At 46.9% G+C, this 20,498-nt stretch overlaps 1 protein-coding gene and 1 pseudogene across 2 annotated transcripts in view; one reads left to right on the top strand and one right to left on the bottom strand.

Annotated features, from left to right (window-relative positions):
• LOC132375353 (store-operated calcium entry-associated regulatory factor-like) overlaps positions 1-10,322 on the bottom strand; it is a 52,940-nt pseudogene extending 42,618 nt beyond the window's left edge.
• Positions 6,575-20,498, top strand: part of ATG7 (autophagy related 7) — a 326,752-nt gene continuing 312,828 nt past the window's right edge. The window contains exon 1 of one of the 2 annotated variants that reach the window (XM_059940379.1): positions 6,575-6,596. The gene's annotated coding sequence lies outside the window, so the exon portion shown is untranslated. The remainder of the gene's footprint in view (positions 6,597-20,498) is intronic. The other variant, XM_059940378.1, reaches the window with a different exon arrangement.

The raw sequence follows: 20,498 nt of genomic DNA on the forward strand, positions 1-20,498 counted from the left end.
CAACAACATTCACATTGTAGGGGTCCCAGAAGGAGAAGAGAGAGAGAAAGGACCCGAGAAAATATTTGAAGAGATTATAGTCGAAAACTTCCCTAACATGGGAAAGGAGATAGCCACTCAAGTCCAGGAAGCGCAGAGAGTCCCATACAGGATAAACCCAAGGAGAAACACGCCGAGACACATAGTAATCAAATTGGCAAAAATTAAAGACAAAGAAAAATTATTGAAAGCAGCAAGGGAAAAACGACAAATAACATACAAGGGAACTCCCATAAGGTTAACAGCTGATTTCTCAGCAGAAACTCTACAAGCCAGAAGGGAGTGGCATGACATATCTAAAGTGATGAAAGGGAAGAACCTACAACCAAGATTACTCTACCCAGCAAGGATCTCATTCAGATTCGATGGAGAAATCAAAAGCTTTACAGACAAGCAAAAGCTAAGAGAATTCAGCACCACCAAACCAGCTCTACAACAAATGCTAAAGGAATTTCTCAAAGTGGGAAACACAAGAGAAGAAAAGGACCTACAAAAACAAACCGGAAACAATTAAGAAAATGGTCATAGGAACATACATATCAATAATTACCTTAAACGTGAATGGATTAAATGCTCCAACCAAAAGACACAGGCTCGGTGAATGGATACAAAAACAAGACCCATATATATGCTGTCTACATACAAGAGACCCACTTCAGACCTAGGGACACATACAGACTGAAAGTGAGGGGATGGAAAAAGATATTCCATGCAAATGGAAATCAAAAGAAAGCTGGAGTAGCAATACTCATATCAGATAAAATAGACTTTAAAATAAAGAATGTTACAAGAGACAAGGAAGGACACTATGTAATGATCAAGGGATTGATCCAAGAAGAAGATATAACAATTATAAATATATATGCACCCAAAATAGGAGCACCTCAATACATAAGGCAACTGCTAACAGCTATAAAAGGGAAATCGACAATAACACAATAATAGTGGGGGACTTTGACTCCTCACTTACACCAATGGACAGATCATCCAAAATGAAAATAAATAAGGAAACACAAGCTTTAAATGACATAGATAGACCAGATAGATTTAATTGATATTTATAGGACATTCCATCCAAAAACAGCAGATTACACTTTCTTCTCAAGTGCGCACAGAACATTCTCCAGGATAGATCACATCTTGGGTCACAAATCAAGCCTCAGTAAATTTAAGAAAATTGAAATCATATCAAGCATCTTTTCTGACCATAACACTATGAGATTAGAAATCAGTTACAGGGAAAAAAACGTAAAAAACACAAATACATGGAAGCTAAACAATACGTTACTAAATAACCAAGAGATCGCTGAAGAAATCAAAGAGGAAATCAGAAAATACCTAGAGACAAATGACAATGAAAATATGATGATCCAAAACCTATGGGATGCAGCAAAAACAGTTCTAAGAGGGACGTTTGTAGCAATACAAGCCTACCTCAATAAACAAGAAAAATCTCAAATAAACAATCTCACCTTACACCTAAAGGAACTAGAGAAAGAAGAAGATACAAAACCCAAAGATAGTAGAAGGAAAGAAATCATAAAGATCAGAGCAGAAATAAATGAAATAGAAACAAAGAAAACAATAGCAAAGATCAATAAAACTAAAAGCTGGTTCTTTGAGAAGATAAACAAAATTGATAAATGATTAGACTCATCAAGAAAAAGAGGGAGAGGACTCAAATCAATAAAATTAGAAATGAAAAAGGAGAAGTTACGACAGACACTGCAGAAATACAAAGCATCGTAAGAGACTACTACAAGCAACTCTTATGCCAATAAAATGGACAACCTGGAAGAAATGGACAAATTCTTAGAAAGGTATAACGTTCCAAGACTGAACCAGGAATAAATAGAAAATATGAACAGACCAATCACAAGTAATGAAATTGAAACTGTGATTAACAATCTTCCAACAAAAAAAAGTCCAGGACCAGATGGCTTCACAGGCAAATTCTATCAAACATTTAGAGAAGAGCTAACACCCATCCTTCTCAAATTCTTCCAAAAAATTGCAGAGGAAGGAACACTCCCAAACTCATTCTATGAGGCCACCATCACCCTGATACCAAAACCAGACAAAGATACTACAAAAAAAGAAAATTACAGACCAATAACACTGATGAATATAGATGCAAAAATCCTCAACAAAATACTAGCAAACAGAATCCAACAACACATTAAAAGGATCATACACCATGAGCAAGTGGGATTTATCCCAGGGATGCAAGGATTCTTCAATATATGCAAATCAATCAATGTGATACACCATATTAACAAATTGAAGAAGAAAAACCGTATGATCATCTCAATAGATGCAGAAAAAGCTTTTGACAAAATTCAACACCCATTTATGATAAAAACTCTCCAGAAGGTGGGCACAGAGGGAACCTACCTCAACATAATAAAGGCCATATATGACAAACCCACAGCAAACATCATTCTCAATGGTGAAAAACTGAAAGCATTTCTTCTAAGATCTGGAACCAGACAAGGATGTCCACTCTCACCCACTGTTATTCAACATAGTTTTGGAAGTCCTAGCCACGGCAATCAGAGAAGAAAAAGAAATAAAAGGAATACAAATTGGAAAAGAAGAAGTAAAACTGTCACTGTTTGCGGATGACATGATGCTATACATAGAGAATCCTAAAGATGCCACCAGAACACTACTAGAGCTAATCAATGAATTTGGTAAAGTTGCAGGATACAAAATGAATGCACAGAAATCTCTTGCATTCCTATACACTAATGATGAAGAATCTGAAAGAGCAATTAAGGAAACACTCCCATTTACCATTGCAACAAAAAGAATAAAATACCTAGGAATAAACCTACCTAGGGAGACAAAAGACCTGTATGCAGAAAACTATGACACTGATGAAAGAAATTAAAGATGATACGAACAGATGGAGAGACATACCATGTTCTTGGATTGGAAGAATCAATATTGTGAAAATGACTACACCACCCAAAGCAATCTACAGATTCAATGCAATTCCTATCAAATTACCAATGGCAGTTTTTACAGAACTAGAACAAAAACTCTTAAAATTTGTATGGAGACACAAAATACCTCGAATAGCTAAAGCAGTCTTCAGGGGAAAAAATGGAGCTGGAGGAATCAGACTCCCTGACTTCAGACTATACTACAAAGCTACAGTAATCAAGACAATATGCCACTGGTACAAAAACCGAAATATAGATCAATGGAACAGGATAGAAAGCCCAGAGATAAACCCACACACTTATGGTCAACTAATCTATGACAAAGGAGGCAAAAATATCCAATGGAGAAAAGACAGTCTCTTCAATAAGTGGTGCTGGGAAAACTGGACAGCTCCATGTAAAAGAATGAACTTAGAACACTCCCTAACACCATACACAAAAATAAACTCAAAATGGATTAGAGACCTAAATGCAAGATCAGACACTGTAGAACTCTTAGAGGAAAACATAGGAAGAACACTCTTTGACATAAATCACAGCAAGATCTTTTTTGATCCACCTCCTAGAGTAATGGAAATAAAAACAAAAATAAACAAATGGGACCTAATGAAACTTAAAAGCTTTTGCAAAGCAAAGGAAACCATAAACAAGACGAAAAGACAACCCTCAGAATGGGAGAAAATATTTGCAAACGAATCAACAAAGGATTAATCTCCAAAATATATAAATAGCTCATGCAACTCAATATTAAAAAAACCAAGCAACCCAATCCAAAAATGGGCAGAAGACCTAAATAGACATTTCTCCAAAGAGGACATACAGATGGCCAAGAAACACATGAAAAGCTGCTCAACATCACTAATTATTAGAGAAATGCAAATCAAAACTACAGTGCGGTATCATCTCACACCACTTAGAATGGGCATCATCATAAAATCTACAAACAACAAATGCTGGAGAGGGTGTGGAGAAAAGGGAACCCTCTTGCACTGTTGGTGGGAATGTAAATGGATACAGCCACTATGGAGAACAGTATGGAGGTTCCTTAAGAAACTAAAAGTAGAATTACCACATGACTCAGCAATCCCACTACTGGGCATATACCCAGAGAAAACCATAATTCAAAAAGACACATGCACCCCAATGTTCATTGCAGCACTGTTTACAATAACCAGGTCATGGAAGCAACCTAAATGCCCATCAACAGACGAATGGATAAAGAAGTTGTGGTACATATATACAATGGAATATTACTCAACCATAAAAAGGAACGAAATTGGGTCATTTGTTGAGACGTGGATGAATCTAGAGACTGTGTCATGCAAAGTGAAGTAAGTCAGAAAGAGAAAAACAAATATCGTATATTAACGCATATATGTGGAACCTAGAAAAATCATACAGATGAACTGGTTTGCAGGGCAGAAATTGAGACATAGATATAGAGAACAAACGTATGGTCACCAAGGGGGGAAAGCAGCGGGGCGGGGGGGAGGGGGTGTGTGTATGTGATGAATTTGGAGATTGGGATTGACATGTATACACTAATATGTATAAAATGGATAACTAATAACCTGCTGTATAAAAAAATAAATAAAATTTTAAGAAATTTAAAAAGCTCATAACAGTTGCTACCACAAGTGCTAACTCAGTTCCAAAGGGTGTATCAGTCTGGTAAAGTGTAAAATATGGGGGCCCTGGAGACTCACCAGGGAATGGGAGGGGGCTTACTGTGGATTCAGGGTGAGTCCTGGTTGTGGGGTTATGCTCATGCACAGGGGGCTGGTCAGAGGAACAAATGGGGAATCCTTTGCCTCTCAGATTCATGAAAGTCAGAGCTGGGGCCCAGGATAGTAACATGGTCTGTCAGTTATCCAGAATCCAAAGTCTCCTGTTTCTGGGCATTACCATCAGCCCTTTAATCCCCACCTTGTAGACAGGCTTAGTGGTCTGTCAGCTACCATTTATGGAGCACTTGCTAAGTCCTTTACATAAATGACCTCATGGAACTTACCAGCAGCCCCATCAAGTTGAAGATTACAGTACACTAATTACGACTTTGGATCTTGTAGCCAGGCTGCATAGGTTGGATTCCCAGTTCTCCTGTGTGACCTTGAGTAAGTTACTTAACCTCTCTGTACCCCAGTTTTCTTCTCTGCAAAATAGTGATAATAATAGTTCCTGCCTTTTCAGGGTGTTGTGAGGATTAAATGAGTAAGCACCTGCAGCATTTAGAAAAGTGCATGGCACGGTGGCAGCTGTTTTAATTAACCCTCATTTTACAGATGTGGATACTGAGGCGGGAAAGAGAGATCACTCATGTACCATACACAGCTCATGAAGCTGGGCCTCAAACTGGCTCTACACCATTTCACCACCACTGAGTGGAATTTCCCTCTACTCAGAAGAGGCTAAGATACCCCCATGAAATGAAATATCTCCAAACCCACACACAGCCACCCCTCCCAGTTCCCTCCTTCTTCTTTTTGTTTTGTTTTTGTTTTTTTTTGGACGCGAGGCGGGCCATGTGGGATCTCAGTTCCCAGACCAGGGATCAAACCCGTGCCCCCTGCAGTAAAAGCAGGGAGTCCTAACCGCTGGACCGCCAGGGAATTCCCTCCCTCCTTCTCAAACACCCACCTCCCCCACTCAGTTTGAGTGTCTCTTTTGGAGTGTTGAGATAAGATAACAGTTGAGCGGTTCCAGTGGAGTTTTCCTGGCGCTGAGGAGAGAGGGGAAAATCTACTTCTCTTCCCCAGCTCTGGAAATGAAGGCAGCCAGTAAGAATTCTCAGGCTTCTAGAGTCAGGGGCAGAGGAGACCTGCAGAAGAACCACACCCCCATCCTTAGGCTTCAGGATGCTAATTGGAACACACTGAATTTTGAAACGAGCTCATTTGAGCGGCTGGGGAGAAACAGGGGAGGGGTGTGGGGTTCTAGACCTTGGGGGTCTCTCTAGTTCCCCGTGGAAGCTCTAGGGGGAGGGTCCCTATCTGTCAATCCCAGTCTTTGCCTGGCTTTGTCTGTCTTTTCCTAGTTTGGCCTCTCTGGCAGGGACACGGAGAAGTGGGGTGTCACTAGATGTCTTTGTCTGTCGGGCTGTGGTTCATCGCATCTGTGACTCTCTCTCTCTCTCTCTCTGCTTCTTTAGTTTGACTCATCTATTTCTGTCTGCCCTCAGGTGTGTGTGTGTGGCGGGGAGAACGTTCTCGCCAGGGTTCTGACCCTGCTTTCAACCTCTCCCTCCAGACCCGAGGAACCTCCGCACCGTGCAGAGCCGGAGGCCGGGGCGCTCTGCGGGAGCAGCTTTGACCCTGGGGCAGGTGTGGGAGAAGGGGTCCGAGCCTGTGGCGCCCCCTCGCTCCCCTTCCAGCGTGCGCGGAGAGGGGGCGGCCTAGGAGCACAGAGCGGGAGGCGGGGGCACTGCGGGCCCGGGGGCCCAGGTCTCCGCCTCCCTCCCGCCTTCCGGGCTGGCGCCCCTCGGCGCGACTCCTCCTACCGCGCCCCGCCTCCGGGTCCGCTCCCTCGGCGCCCCCGCCGCCGTCGCCAAGCACCGAGTAGCCTGGCTGCCGCGGCCGCCTCGCCGCCAAACTTTCCCGGGAGCCGGCGCCGGTGAGTCGGAGCGGAGCGCGGGCAGGGCGCGGGCAGGGGCTGGAGTGCGGCCGCGGCTGCGGGGCGAGGCTGTGCGTGGCCGGGCTTGGGTCTGGGCATCCCCACGGAGCCGCAGAGCTCCTGGAGCCGCCGGCGTGGGGTGGGCGCGCTCCGGGGCCTTGGCGACCGTGGGCGGCGCGGGTAGGGTCCCGGAGCGCGGCTGGCTCCGCGGCACCCTGTCTGATACCCAGCTCTGGCCCCCGCCCCGACGCGCACACACCAGTGGCTTTGCCTGGGTTCACCACCGTGCGCGCCCCAGGCGTCTGCCTCCGGCTCCGACAGGGGAGGGCGAGTCTCCATTTTTCCCAGAGCTGCCCTAGGCTCTGAGTTTGATGTTCCCCACAGTCCGAGCCCATCTCTTGAGTGCGTTGAATGTGCCAGGCACTGGGTATCCGTGATCTCTTTCGGTTCTCCCTTTAACTTGATGAACCGGCATTATTATACCCATTTTACAGAGAAGGAAAGAGGCTCAGAGAGGGAAAGTTGTGACCAGGAGCACCACCGAGTTAAGGAGAGAGCCAGGATTTTGAACCCGAGTCAGCCTGACCCAAACCACTTAATCACATGCGGGCAAGCCCCAGGTTCAGCGTCACCAGGGGTCTGGTGTGGGAAGTGTGGAGACCACTGCCCACGCTCCTACAGCATGGCTGCAAACCCAGGGCGGACCACCACCTCCTCATTGTGCCTCACGGAGGATCCTTTGGAAAGATGAGTGGCCCTTACTTTCAGGGAGTGGACTCTGATGGCAGAAGCCCGTTGGGCTGCCCTTTCAGGTGAGAGCCAAATTTCAGAAGTTACTCTCGATTTTTCTGGAAGGAGCCAAGGAAGTCAGGAGCTGGAGCGCAGCAGTTCTTCACGGAAACCTCTTTCCTTCTCTGGGTGACTCTCCCCTCCCCGCCCCCCGCCCCCCAAAGAGACCCCACCCCAATCCCTTAATCTCTCTGAGGTGTCCGCTCCGCCTGGGAGCTGGTAATGCAGAGATGCTCCAGTCAGGGTCGCTGTCCTCCGGCAGGGGGCTCCCACCTCAGGCCGGGAACCCGACGATGAAGGAATGGTGCTGGGGGTAAGTACTATGTGAACCAGGTCCCCCGGCCGGAAGGTACTTGGGGCACTCATTCCATGATGGGGGCTAAGTTGCTGTGACGGGAGCACAGATGGAGTGTGTCTGCAGAGCATGAAGGAGAGCAGAGCTGGGGATCTGATAGGGAGGTCTTGAATGCCCCAATCTTAGCTTTAATCTTGGAGTCAGGCAGGGACCAACAGAGACTGGGAGAGAGAGAGAGAATGGACCCGTCAGAGTATCATTATGCATTATCCCACTTAGTTTTCACAGCAGCCTTGCAAAGTGGGCACTATTATTACTAGACTCATTGAACAGATTGTCTTTTGAGGCTCAGAGAGGTTAAATAGCTTGCCTGGGGTTGCCCACCTGGTCCGTGGAGGAGTTGGGATTTGAACACAGGTCTTCCTTGACTCCTTCCAGATTGTCAGTGACACTCAGGCTGTAGATGGGACCTTAGGTCCCTCCTGCTTGTGACTGGCAGCAACAAAGGTGAAAAGAGAGAGATGCCAGGCAACAGGGTCCCTGATGCCCCTGCACCGCTCTCCTTTCTCTGTGATAGGTGTCGTGTAGGAGGCCTGCTGCTGAGTGGTTATCACTCACAGGAATCCCTGACAGCCCCACGTAAATTCCCTAATCTGACCCAGGGCTGGTTGGACCCTCACATGGAAGCCTGAGGCTGCCTGAGGCTGCCTGAGGCTACCCTGCTGTCTCAAGAGGTATTTCCCCTGATGGAGGGAAAGTCTGTAGGGAAGCCTGATACCATTTTCCTGTGTCAGAGAGAATCCCTCCAGGATAGATGGTGGAGATGGCTCAGCACTGCCTGAACAGGGTTTCAGAGCTGGGTGGAGGCGGGAGCTGCCTCCAAGCCCCTGCAGCCCAGAGGAGTTTGGACAGCGCTGGGCTGGGAGTGCTCCCCCCTTGGCCGACTGTCCGAGGTAGGAAGAACTTGTATCTGAAGTTCCTTTCCTCGGACTCTCTCAGAATTCCATGTTCCTGTTTGTGCTTTCCTTTTTACAATCCAGGAGTGCCTGGTGGAAAGGGTGTGGCCTTTCTATAACAAAGAGGAGACATGGCAAAGAGATCAAAAGTGTGGATTCTGGAGCTGGCTCAGATCCCAGCACTGTCACTTATGGGCCCTGTGGCCTTGAGCAGGTTGCTACACCTCTCTGTTCCATTTTTAGGATGGGAGTATTCCTAGCACATTCCTCACTGGGTTGGTGAGAGAACTAATTGTGTTCATGCACATAAAGCACCTAGATACAATACACTTTTATGAGGCAGTATATAAAAATGCTATTTAAATGTTAGTTGTCACTGTTGTTACTGTTAAGGTCAGACAGGCCCAGCTTGGTAACCTGGCTCTGCCACCTGCGAGCTGCCTGCCTGCCTTCCTTAAGACTCTTGCTTTTTCGTCTATAAAGTGCGAGTAGTCTAGTGTTAGATGTAATGTAAGAAGCCTTAGTGTAGGCTCAAGCTTTAAATAGCCTAAAACCTCAAGTCCCAGTGCAAACTTATTTAAAACTTCTGGTGCTCTATGAGGTGCTCAGCAAATGCTGGGCATTACCATGATTACCACTGTTGCGGCAAACCTCACTCCTTCACACTGCAGCTTGAACTTGATGCTCTGGCATGTTTCTGAGGGGCATGGATTTGGGACAGTTTTCTGGCTTGTGGGGCACGAGAAGGATTCTTCTTATCTTTCTGCTCAGGTTCGTGGTCATTTCTCAGGGACAAGCGTGGGCCTCTTGGTGGTCATTTCTCAGGGACAAGTGTGGGCCTCTTGATGGTTGTGGGAGGGCAGAAGGTAGGTGTGAAGTTCATTTCATAAGGTCTGCCCTGTCATCACCAAGGCAAACACGTCAGCAGAACACGCCACCCCAGCTGCCTTTCAGATTGATATTTTGTGCACCTTCCTGGTGGAGAAGACATATCCAGAGTTCTGGGGTTTTTTCCCCCTTAAAGACAGAATGGTGTAGTAAAAAAAGTTCAGGATTAGAACCCCAGCCCTGGCCCTTTGAGCTGAGTGACCTTGAGCATCAATTTCCTCATCTGCAAAATGGCCATTAATCATATCTTCTAGTGTCTGTTTCTCAGGGTTAATGCCAGGGTGGAAAAGAAAAGGAAAAAAGCAGGTAGTATAAATGGCAAAGAATTACAAGCAATTGTAAGTATTTCTCATTAGCATTCAGGCTGGGCATTAGCTGTAATTGCTCCTGATCCAAGACGTTTTATCTGAAAGACGTACCTGGCAGAGGATCATTCAAGCCCAGTCACCTGCTGCCCTCCCTTTCACAGTGACGCTGAGCATTTCTGAATCTCGGGATGTAATTACAATAAAGCTCCTGTATCTTACTTATGAGTGACTCACTTCTGCCGTTATTGGTGGCAGAGGACTCAGGCGCACACTCATTGGGAACAATGCTGCTGATGCTGGGGGGGGGGGGCGGGTACAGGATGCCTCTCCTCTCTATGCGTTCATCTTCCCTGCTGTAGTTCTGCAGTGATAGTGCATGAGAGTCACATGGGCCAGGATCGAAGCTGACAGCTCTCAATTTGTGCAGCACCTTGGATGGCAAGACCCACTGAAACTTGTTGCTGCCAGCAGAGTGGACGTTAGAAACCATTGCATCACAACAGAGAGGATGGAACAGAGGAAGTTGAGGAAGGCACCTCGGGGGTGGTTAAAAGCATGGATTCTCATGTCCAGCAGACCTGAGTTTGAATCTTAGTTCTGCCAGCTTGTTAGTTGTGGTATGATTTTTGTCTGTCTTCCCACCTCGACTGTCAGTTCTAAAAGAGCAGGGACCATGTCCATCTTACTCACCAGGGTATTCACAGCTCTTGGTACATAGAAGGGGCTCATGAATGTCTAATGAATGAATGAATATATGAATGACAAGTTGCTTGTTTGAGCCTCAGCTTTCTCATCTGTAAAATGGGGCTAACATAGCACTCGCCTTATAGGTTGCTGTGAGCACTGAATGAAAAAATGTTGTATACAGAATAAGCACTCAACAGTACCTTTAGATGACAAGTTGATGAGCGAAAGCAAAGACACAGCTGGCCTAATCTGGGAGAGAGAGCTTTTTCCCTACCCTTAGACCAACAAGGGGCAAAAATGCTAGTCATAAGAATCCCTGTTTTTATACAACACTCTGCAAAGTGCTTTCTTTCCTTTTTTTTTTTAAGTATAGTTGATTTACAATGTTTCAGGTGTACAGCATAGTGATTCAGTCATATATATATATATAAAACAGGTATTGAATATAGTTTCCTATTAAGTCCTTGTTCTTTATTTATTTTATATATAGTAGTGTGTTTCTGTTAATCCCAAATTCCAAATTTATCCCTCTCCTCCCCCCACAAAGTGCTTTATTATCTATTGACTCCTCACAACTAGACAGGAATGGCTATCCATGTTTTACAGGTGAGGAAACTGGGGTTCAGAGGGCTTGGTCGAACACAACAGAGTCACACATTTTAGAAGCAACAGGAGGTAGAATATAAGCCCAGGTTACTCTGATCTGCCAGATGTTCCTGCTGAGCTCTCTATTGCCCCTTGGGGGTGGAGGGTGCAGTATTTAGACTTCCATGAACATGGTATCTCTCTTCATTATTTAGGATACAGTTTAGATCCAGTGTCCTAATGTCCCTTGGTGGTCTTGCACATTTTTTGTTAGATATATTCCTAGTTATTTGATATTTTATATGCTATTTTAAATGGTATATCTATATCTATCTACACATATATATTTTTTAAAATTATGCTATGTTGGTTGCTTTTTGGAGAAATGTTTTTGCATTTTGCACATTGATTTTGTATCCAGAAATCTTGCTAAACTCTCTAATTCAAAAAAAATGTATTTGTAGATTATTTTGGAGATACTGTGTATACAATTATAGGAGGTGCAAATAAGTTTTGTTTCTTCCTTTCCAATCCTTTCTTCCCTTTGGGGTTTCTCTCTCTCTCTCTCTCTCTCTCATGGAAGAGCTGTCTACATTTGACAGTTAGGTATAATGTTTATCTAGGGTTTTGGCAGATAATCTTGTGAGATCTTAGTTCCCCGACCAGGGATTGAATCCAGGTCCCGGCAGTGAAAGCGCCGAGCCCTAGCCACTGAACGGCCAGGGAATTTCCTTGGCAGGTAATCTTTACCAGAGTAAAGAAGCTCCTTTCTATTGCCAGTTTGCCGAGTTTCTTTTCTTTTTAGTCATAAATGGAAGTAGATGTTTTTCCTGCTTCTGCTCAGATGGTCGTGATTTTTCTTTTTCAATCTGTTAAGATGGTGAACTACATTGATTTTTGCATTTCTGGAATAAACCCAACTTGGGTTGTCCTGTTGCATCTTTTTTGCTGGGCTATTTCTCATCACCTTTTTGCTGAGGACTTTAACATCATGAGTTCATCAGTGAGATTCACTGGCCATTTTCCTTTTTGGTGTTTACTTGTCAGACTTTGGTATCACTGTTATGCTGGCCTCATAAAACAAGGTGAGCTGTGTTCCCATTTCCTTGGTTCTCTAGAAGAGATTATGTAAGCTGGGTGTTGTTCTTGTTGAGAGTTTGGTAGAATGGACCAGTAGGACCCCCACTGGGTGGAAGGTAAGTGCAGGGTGGGGAGGACAGCTGGTTTCAGCTCAGTCCAATGCAGAACTTTCCAACAGGGAGATGCTCGGGCTGCCTCAGGGGGAAGTGGGCAGAGTCTGTGAACCCAGCTGTCCTGAGTGCTGTGGGGAGAGCCCGCCTTGGGCTCTGGGTAGGGTTCTTCCAGCCAAGGATCCCAGATGAAGGAAGTTCAGCCCAGGGTGAAAGTCTGGTACCTGTCTCCTCCTGCTTCTAAAATTGCTGCGTCTGCAGACAGTGTACGCTGTGAATTACTACTCTCCGGTGCCCGCGATGAAGGGACTTGACTCCATCCATGCACACGTCCTCTTTCCCCCTCTGTGATATCAGTTTGCCTGAAATCCCCAGATTATGACCTGGGGCCACACCCCTCCAGCCATTTCCCTCTGACCCCCGGGGTGGCTAGATTTGGGCAAGTTTCTCAGCTGAATCATCCCTCAGTCCTCTTTGACTGAAATGCAAGGCCCTGTGCTAATTTGGATCATCTCTTAATCTCCATAACAAGGCCATGAGGTAGCTACTCTTACCCCCATTATTCAGACTAGGAAGACAAGGTTTCTAGTTGTGAATTGTTTTAATAGTTTCATCTTTCACAGTAAGTTATCGATGTCTAACCTGTCTGGGTTTGGGTGTAAGGTGAAGGTCTCACTCAGTTCTCTTTTCACATATTTCTCTAGTTGTCCCCATCCCATCTACTGGCTCGCTCTTCGTTTTCTCGCCTCTGCCACCTGCATCGGATCCTCAATTGCTCTGCATCTTCAGAGGCAGAGCTGCAGCCCCGTACAACTCCAGGGAGCACCATTCATGTGGTTTTCTATTTCAGGGTTTGCAACCTGGACACCCACTCCTCAGCAACGGGTCTCCTTCCAAGCTGTTCAGGTGTTGAAGTTTCTGCTGATTCGGGCGGCCGAGCATCAGACAGGGTCATGGCAGGACCAGGGCAGACGCTGGCTGGGCGGCACGCAGGTGGAGGAGAGTAATTATAATAAAGTAATTATAATAAAGGTCTGTGCCATGCTGCTCGGGGGATTCTCTGCGGAGCATAAATGTTAACAGCTCCCAAACGCATCTGCTTTCCCCTTCTATTTCTCTCTTTTTTTTCTTTCTTTCAAACTTCCTAGGCAGTTCTCACTCGGTTTATTCTTTTAGGAGAACTTCATTTATTTACTAGATGGCTTTTCTCTGTTGTTGGAGAGAATCATCACTAAATAAATCCATCCCGCTGGCCCTCTCCCGCAGTGCAAGTGAAGCCCAGTTCCATCGCCATCGCACACATGTGATCCCGAGTGTCTGCCGGTGTGACTGTTGATGCTGGCCCCCAGTGGAAGCCTGTTTTCTTTCCTTTGTCCGAAGCATCTAACTGTTCGTATGGCACGTCCACCCTGCGGAGCCTAATGGGCCCCTGATAGAGCTAGTTTCCGCCTCCCTGGAGGATGACGGTCTAACTTTTCCAAGAGCCTCTCAAGGGCTCCCCACAGAAAATTTGGGGGAAACCATGAATTTTGCATTTAAGTCAGACCTTCTGAAAGCAAGTTCATGTCAGGTAGAAAGAGACAAAGAGACAAAATGTAATTGTACATATCAATTCAATTGTGTAAATGATACGTGTAAATTCAGTTTACGGCAAAGAGCAAAGGTTCCAGGGCCAGACGACGTAGGTTTGGATCTTGGCTCCACCACTTTGCAGTGTGTCTCAGGCAGGCCATCCACCCTGTCTTTGCCTTGATTCCCTTGATTAGAAAGTGGGGTTAGTGACTGTATTAACTTACAGGATTGTTATGAGTATTAAATGAGTCATGAGGTTTGAAAGAATTAATATTTGAAAAGCATTGACAGCAGAGCCTGGCAACTCATAAGTGTTTATTAAACAAACCGATGAATAGATAACTATCTTACATGGATTTCTTTTTCCCCAAGAAATTGGGGGTCATTTTGTCAGGTTTCAAAGTAAATCCCACTGGATTTAAAATTTTTGAAACTGTATTAATCCTATACATTAATTTGTGACCCACCTTGTGTGATGAGTGTTTTTGTGTAAAGATGTTCTCTCAAATTAAACTGGAGGCTCCTTGAGGGTGTGCTGCATGCTACTTTGTTGAAGATCTCCGAGGTTAAGATTCTTTTTAAAAGTTCTAGAACCTACAGGCAAGTGGGTTTGGTGGCAATAGTTGGGGTTTCAGAGTTTTGACCTGGTGCCATAAATAGTTACCTTTTTGGCCTCGGAGGAAGCGTTTTAACCTCCCTGGCCTCAGTTTCCACATCTGTAAAAGGGGAATCCTAATATTAATAGTAATAATAGTACCACCACTCACAGCGTTATTGAGAGCCTCTTCCCCCAGGTCTTGCAACGTCTGGCACCTTCCCATCACTGAGGACTCAGATGTTCCCTCCTTGGAGAGCCCTTCCCCGACTACCCTGTTTTGACCCCTGCCCAATCCAGTCCCTGTCTGTTGATTTTCTTCATCACTGCTACCAGATCACCAGTACAGGAGTGTAGGGGTGTCATCTGCCTGGTTGACAGCTATACCTGCAGTGCCTTCGTTAATAGCACCTGGCACCTAGTAGGTGTGCAATGAAAACTTACTGGATGAAGGAAGTGAGTTCACAGCTAGATCCTAAAAGACAAGCGCATACCCTGATCATGCAAATTGCAGTAAAGACCACCAAGTTGGTGAAGAAAGCAGCACTTCGTAGCGTTCGCGTACCTGAAAATGCTTTTTAGGCATCTCAAAAGTAGTAAGTAACACTGAGCAAAGATGAGTTATTTTCACGGTTGTATCAGGAGCTCAGTAAGTATTTGTCAGTCATTTATTGATTGGTTCTCACAGTACCCAGCACCGGGCTTGATGAGGGAGGCCCTGAGAATCTCCATTAACAAGGTAGGGATAGAGGACAGGGTGTTCTCCCACTGCTCAGTCCTGTTGGGGGGCGGGAGGGGCCAGTAAATAGAACTCCTCTGCCCGGCCTGAGTTCTGGACCAACTGAGTATTAAGACAAAAAGCAAAGTAGCCGGAGAACAAAATGTCACCGTTATTACTGATCTGAGTGGCATTGGAGCATGTGGGCCGGCTAATGCTGAAGGCTAGAATCGGATGGGTTTCCCACCTGCCCCAGGGGTGGGCAGGGCTGGGTCCCTGCAGAGCCTAGGTCTTTCTCCTAGGCTCGGTTGGCTGACTGAGAGCCCAGTCGGATGCAGGCTCCCAGCAGGCAGGCTGGCTCCTAAGAGCAGCCCAGAAGAGCCTGAGTATGACTTGCCTATTTCATCTCTCAAACTCTATTATAAATACGTGGCACCGTGCACAGGCCCCGGAGAGTGAATGAGGAGTGGGAGAGAGGCCAGGGTCTGAAGCTAGAGGAGCTCCCACTATATGGAAGGAAACAAGAGGCAGGAAACAGGCAAGAAGCCCTGTAGCTGGGGGAGTGAGGTCAAGAGAGGCAGGGAGGTGCAGAGGCCACTGGTGCCTGCTTTGTATGTGCACCAGCAGAGTATGAAAGCAGAAGAGTCCCTCACCTTTCTCATCCCTCCCAGCCAGCTGATGGAGGAAAGGAACTGTCATCTATTGAGAAGGCACTCCCGGCCAGGGCTTTTGGTTCATTATGTCACCCTGTCCTCTTCACAGCCCTGTGAGAGAAGTGTCAGTGTGCCCATTTTAGAGATAAGAAAACTGAGGCTAGAGATGTGGACTAACTTATGCTAGAGTGGAGCTGGGAGACCAAGAACGAGGCTATTGCAGTCGTCCAGATGAGAGAGGAAGGTCACTCAGACCAGCGGTGGTGGCCCTGGAGAGAAGTGGACAGACTAAGACTGTTTGGGGCAGGTGCAATAGGACTGACAGGTAGCTGAATGTGGTGGGGCTGGATGGGGTGGTACTAGAGGACGGTGTTAAAGCAGTGCTTCTGGGTAACTTGTGGTGTTTTTGTTTTGTTTTTTGCACTTTGGATAGAATAGATGTGACCCTCCTGGGCAAAGAATATTCAGTGAATTAAGAATTCCATAGACACCACATCTGCACATGTCAGCTGAACTGAAACTGATGATCATTCACTCTTTTTTAAACATTTTATTTATTTATTTTATTTATTTATTTTTGGCTGCTTTGGGTCTCCATTGCTGCGTGCGGGCTTTCTCTAGTTGCGGTGAGCGGGTGCTACTCTTCATTGTGGTGCACGGGCTTCTCCTTGCGGTGTCTTCTCTTGTTGTGGAGCATGGGCTCTTGGTGCGCGGGCTTCAGTAGTTGTGGCACGTGGGCTCAGTAGTTGTCGCTCGCGGGCTCTAGAGCGCAGTCTCAGTAGTTGTGGTGCATGGGCTTAGTTGCTCCATGGCATGTGGGATCTTCCCGGACCAGGGCTCGAACCTGTGTCCCCTGCAATGGCAGGTGGATTCTCAACCACTGCGCCACCAGGGAAGCCCCGATGGTCGATAACTCTTAATTGGAAGTGCCAGCTGGGGTGTGCTCAGGGAGAATCAGACACGCCGGGCTAGGGTGGGGTGAGAGGGAAAGATGCTGGGTCTGTAAGAGGCTTGTAAGCAGAAGGTGGCGGGGTGGGGGGGGGTCTCAGGACCCCTTCTTCCACTTCCGCAATCCCCTGAGAGGTGCAGTGCTGCACCCTGCTGCCCGGTCATGTTCCCGGAGCCCAGCTCCCCTCAGCGTCCTCCCTATCCCAGCCTGAGCTTAGGATAGGTCCTAAGCTTAGGTCCTCCCTCCCCAGGACCCCAAGAGAGCTCCCCTGCCCCTAGGTGGCCCCCTGCCTGTTTCCCAGGGAAGAATCTGATCAAATCACTTCCCTGCTCAAATTCCAGTGACATCCTCCCTCTGCAGCCATTAAGTAGAATGGGGCCTGGGTTGCACCATTTAGAAGGATGTCTGTGATAAGTTCATGGTTAAATGAAAAGAGGAAATGTCAGAATAACACTGACAGCCTGAGACAACAGAATGCAGTGGTCAGAAGCCTGGGCTCTGGGCTGCACTGAGTTTGAACCCCAGCTCTGCCACTTAGTAGCTGTGTGACCAGGAGCAAGTTCTTAACTTCTCTGTGCCTCAGATTCCTCATCTGGCAATGGGAATGATAACAGTACTCACTCCCATAGGGTTGTAAGGACTGAAAAGGAGTTAATATGTGTGCAGTGCTTAGCCCAATGCTTGGCTCCTAGTAGCATCCATAAATGTCAGCTATTATTATAACTATATAGGTTCACGTACATTAATAGGCACCCCTCTCCATTTTAACCTCATTTGTAAGGGCTCAGAAGTCTCTTCCAGGAAGGCTTCCCTGAACACACCCCACCAGGGCTGGGCTAGGACCCTTCTCTGGACTCACATCTACCACACACGTATTACTCCTTATTGTGACTGTCTGTCTCCCCACGGCTTTAAGTAGCTTGAGGACATGGCCTGCGGCTTCCCCATTATATCCGTAGTGCCCATCACAGTGTCAGGGACATGGTAAGCCCTCAGAAATACTTGTTGAATGAAAGAATGAATGAGCGTGAGCAGGGCTTTGAAACATAAGGTTTTGAGGGGTAGACATGTGAAGGAAAGATATTCCGGGCAGAGGTGGGAAGGCCTGTGGTCATCCAGCAGGTGACCTGGTCAGGCCACATCATAGCGTGTGATTAGGGAGGGTAACAGGAAGCAATTAAGGCGGGCAAGGTGGGCAGGGGGCAGGAGAGATGTTCTGTGTAGGGGAAGCAGATGTAGTAGGGGTGGGCATGGGCAAGGAAGGGATCTATAGGGCCGCCATCCCCTTCTCTCATTTCTGCCTGCTCCCCCAGACTGGCCAGGTGCTTCTGTGACACCATGCACTCATCATAATGTAAAATAAGTACCTGCTTTACCTGTCTCTTTCCATCAGCAGATTGTAAACTCCTCGAGAGATGGAAATGTATGGTGTTTTCCCCCTCTTTTTTCTAAAACTCTTCTTGCCCATAAAGACAGGCCGTTTCCTCGTCCACCCCTGCTTCTTCTCTGCCACGTAGGGGTACAGACATAGATAGTGTTGTGTGTTCTGATATCGGGATCCTAGTAGAAGTCACTCCAGTTCTTCTGGGAGTAGATGATTTATAGCTTCTCCACTTAATCGAACCATTCACCTGACTCTGCTTCCTTTATGGAGTTCTTAAATCAAGCCAGAAACAAGAACAGCCTTGCAGTTCATTACTGGGTCAGACAATGACATTGGCCTTTGACCAGTGGCCTGCAGAAGACAAAGTCCTCACTTAAGTTCTTGGGGCTGAACGAAATCTTTGCCAAACCCAAAGAGGCAACGTCCGGGCCAGCAGCAGAGGAGTGGGAAGGCAGAGCTGTATTTGGAGAGTTCGTAGGGATCGTGTCCCTGCTGTGCACAGGTGACACTACAGTGGACAGGCAGACACAGCTTTGCAGGGTGATGAAGACAGATGCTGGAAGAATAACAAAGTGGGATGTGATGTTCTCAGATGGGGAAGCACAGGGCTGACAGAGGCTCGGAGAGGCTAAGTGGCTGGCCCAAGGTCACACAGCTAGCTTAGCTGAGCTGGGGTTTGAACTGAGATACTCGGATCCCTTTCTTCTGTGCTAGGAAGCCCCTCACGGTGAGATGCTAATTGCCTGAAGTGTTTTTGGAAATTGCTCAGCGTTAGGTAACCCAGTTTTTCGCTTGGTAGCTTACGTTGCATTTGTCCATTCAGTCCGTCCTATAAATATAAAAAGGGGGTGTTTCTAGATGCTAGACCCTGTCCGTACCCTTTTTCCTGAGTTCCAGGCTACATAGTAGGAATAAGTCACAAAACTAAGCCTTGGGTTTCCAATGTTGAATGCTCACTGATACCCAGAGATGTTGTTGTTTTCTCTCTGTTACAAGCAGAAAAAACACACACAGGTGAACAGGGAAGAAAAATCAAGTGAGCATTTGGCTCTGTGGATTGAAGGGAAAGGTTGAGTGAGTTACAGGATGGACACCCCAGGTTCGTTCAGGCTGATGCGGGGCCTGGTTGCCCCATTGGTGCTGGGCTCCATAACAGCAAGGACACGTGCCGGTTCTGAACACCCAGGGCTTTCTCTGCGTCCTTGGTCACTAAGGGAAACCAAGCATTTTTCTAACGAATGCCTTTTACTCCCTTTCATCCCAGGCACCAAGCTGTGTGTCTATCCATGCACTAAGTGTTAACTTTGAAAACACTGCAGCTGGGAGCAGGTCTCCGCTTCTGTGCTTGCTGGTTTACAGGATTGCCCTCAAGCATCTCATCAGCATCGGCTAACACGAGGCGGTGATACTGATGGCGCTAGCATGTGAGGGCCTCGTGCCAAGCCCTCTCTATTTGTTGCCCCATTTGGCCCTCTAAGCAGCCGTGTGTGGTCGGAACTGTTGTCCCCGTCCTAGGGATGAGGAACCCAGGGTCATGCAGCTAGAAAGTGAAGGACCCGGGCTTCTAAGCCAGGTCTGGCTGCCAGCCCCGTGCTCCTTACCACGTTTGTTTAGGGGAAATTAGAGCCGCAAGGGACTTTGAGAGATGCCAGAGGGAGGAGCAAGGGGCCAGGAGAGGGAGGGTGACCTGCCCGGGGCCACACCTGCTGTAACAGCAGAGCCGGCTCTAGAACCCAGCTCTGCTGACCTCTGCGGGCAACACAACTGGCTTTGGGCAGACCGTTCTCCTTCCGAGGCTCATCACAGCCGATCCAGACCCTGAGCCAGGGTTTTATACATAGGCTCTTGGCAGGCTGGCCCTGGCTGCCTTTCACCCCCCACCCCCGTACTCTCCATCTGCCCGTCCATGTGGGACACCTCGCCCTTCCCCAGGCACACCTCGTGCTTCCTCATCACCGTGACTTTGCTGCCAGCATACCCTCCTGCCTCCTCTGCCCACTGAAACCCTAAGTCCCCAAGAGTTTTATTCTGAGGTTTTTTTAATTGTGATAAAATATACATAGCAAAATAAGTAAATCTCATGGTATGTAAATTATATCTCAGTACAGCTGTTTAAAAAAAAGAAAGGAAGAAGAGGGGTCTGGGGGTGCCTGTTCCAAGTTCCCCCTTCCGTGGTGCCTCTTCCAGGGAGACCTCCCTGTTAGCAGGTTGTTTGGGGTTGCAGGGACTAGAGACATGTCCAAGTTAGCCTCAGTTAATGGGGCTTTATTGCCTGGATATAGGGGGATGTAGTAAAGACGGAAAGCAGTGTCGCCATCACACTGCCAAGCCCC

Source organism: Balaenoptera ricei, chromosome 11, assembly GCF_028023285.1.
Source record: "Balaenoptera ricei isolate mBalRic1 chromosome 11, mBalRic1.hap2, whole genome shotgun sequence".
In the NCBI taxonomy this organism is placed as follows: Eukaryota; Metazoa; Chordata; class Mammalia; order Artiodactyla; family Balaenopteridae; genus Balaenoptera; species Balaenoptera ricei.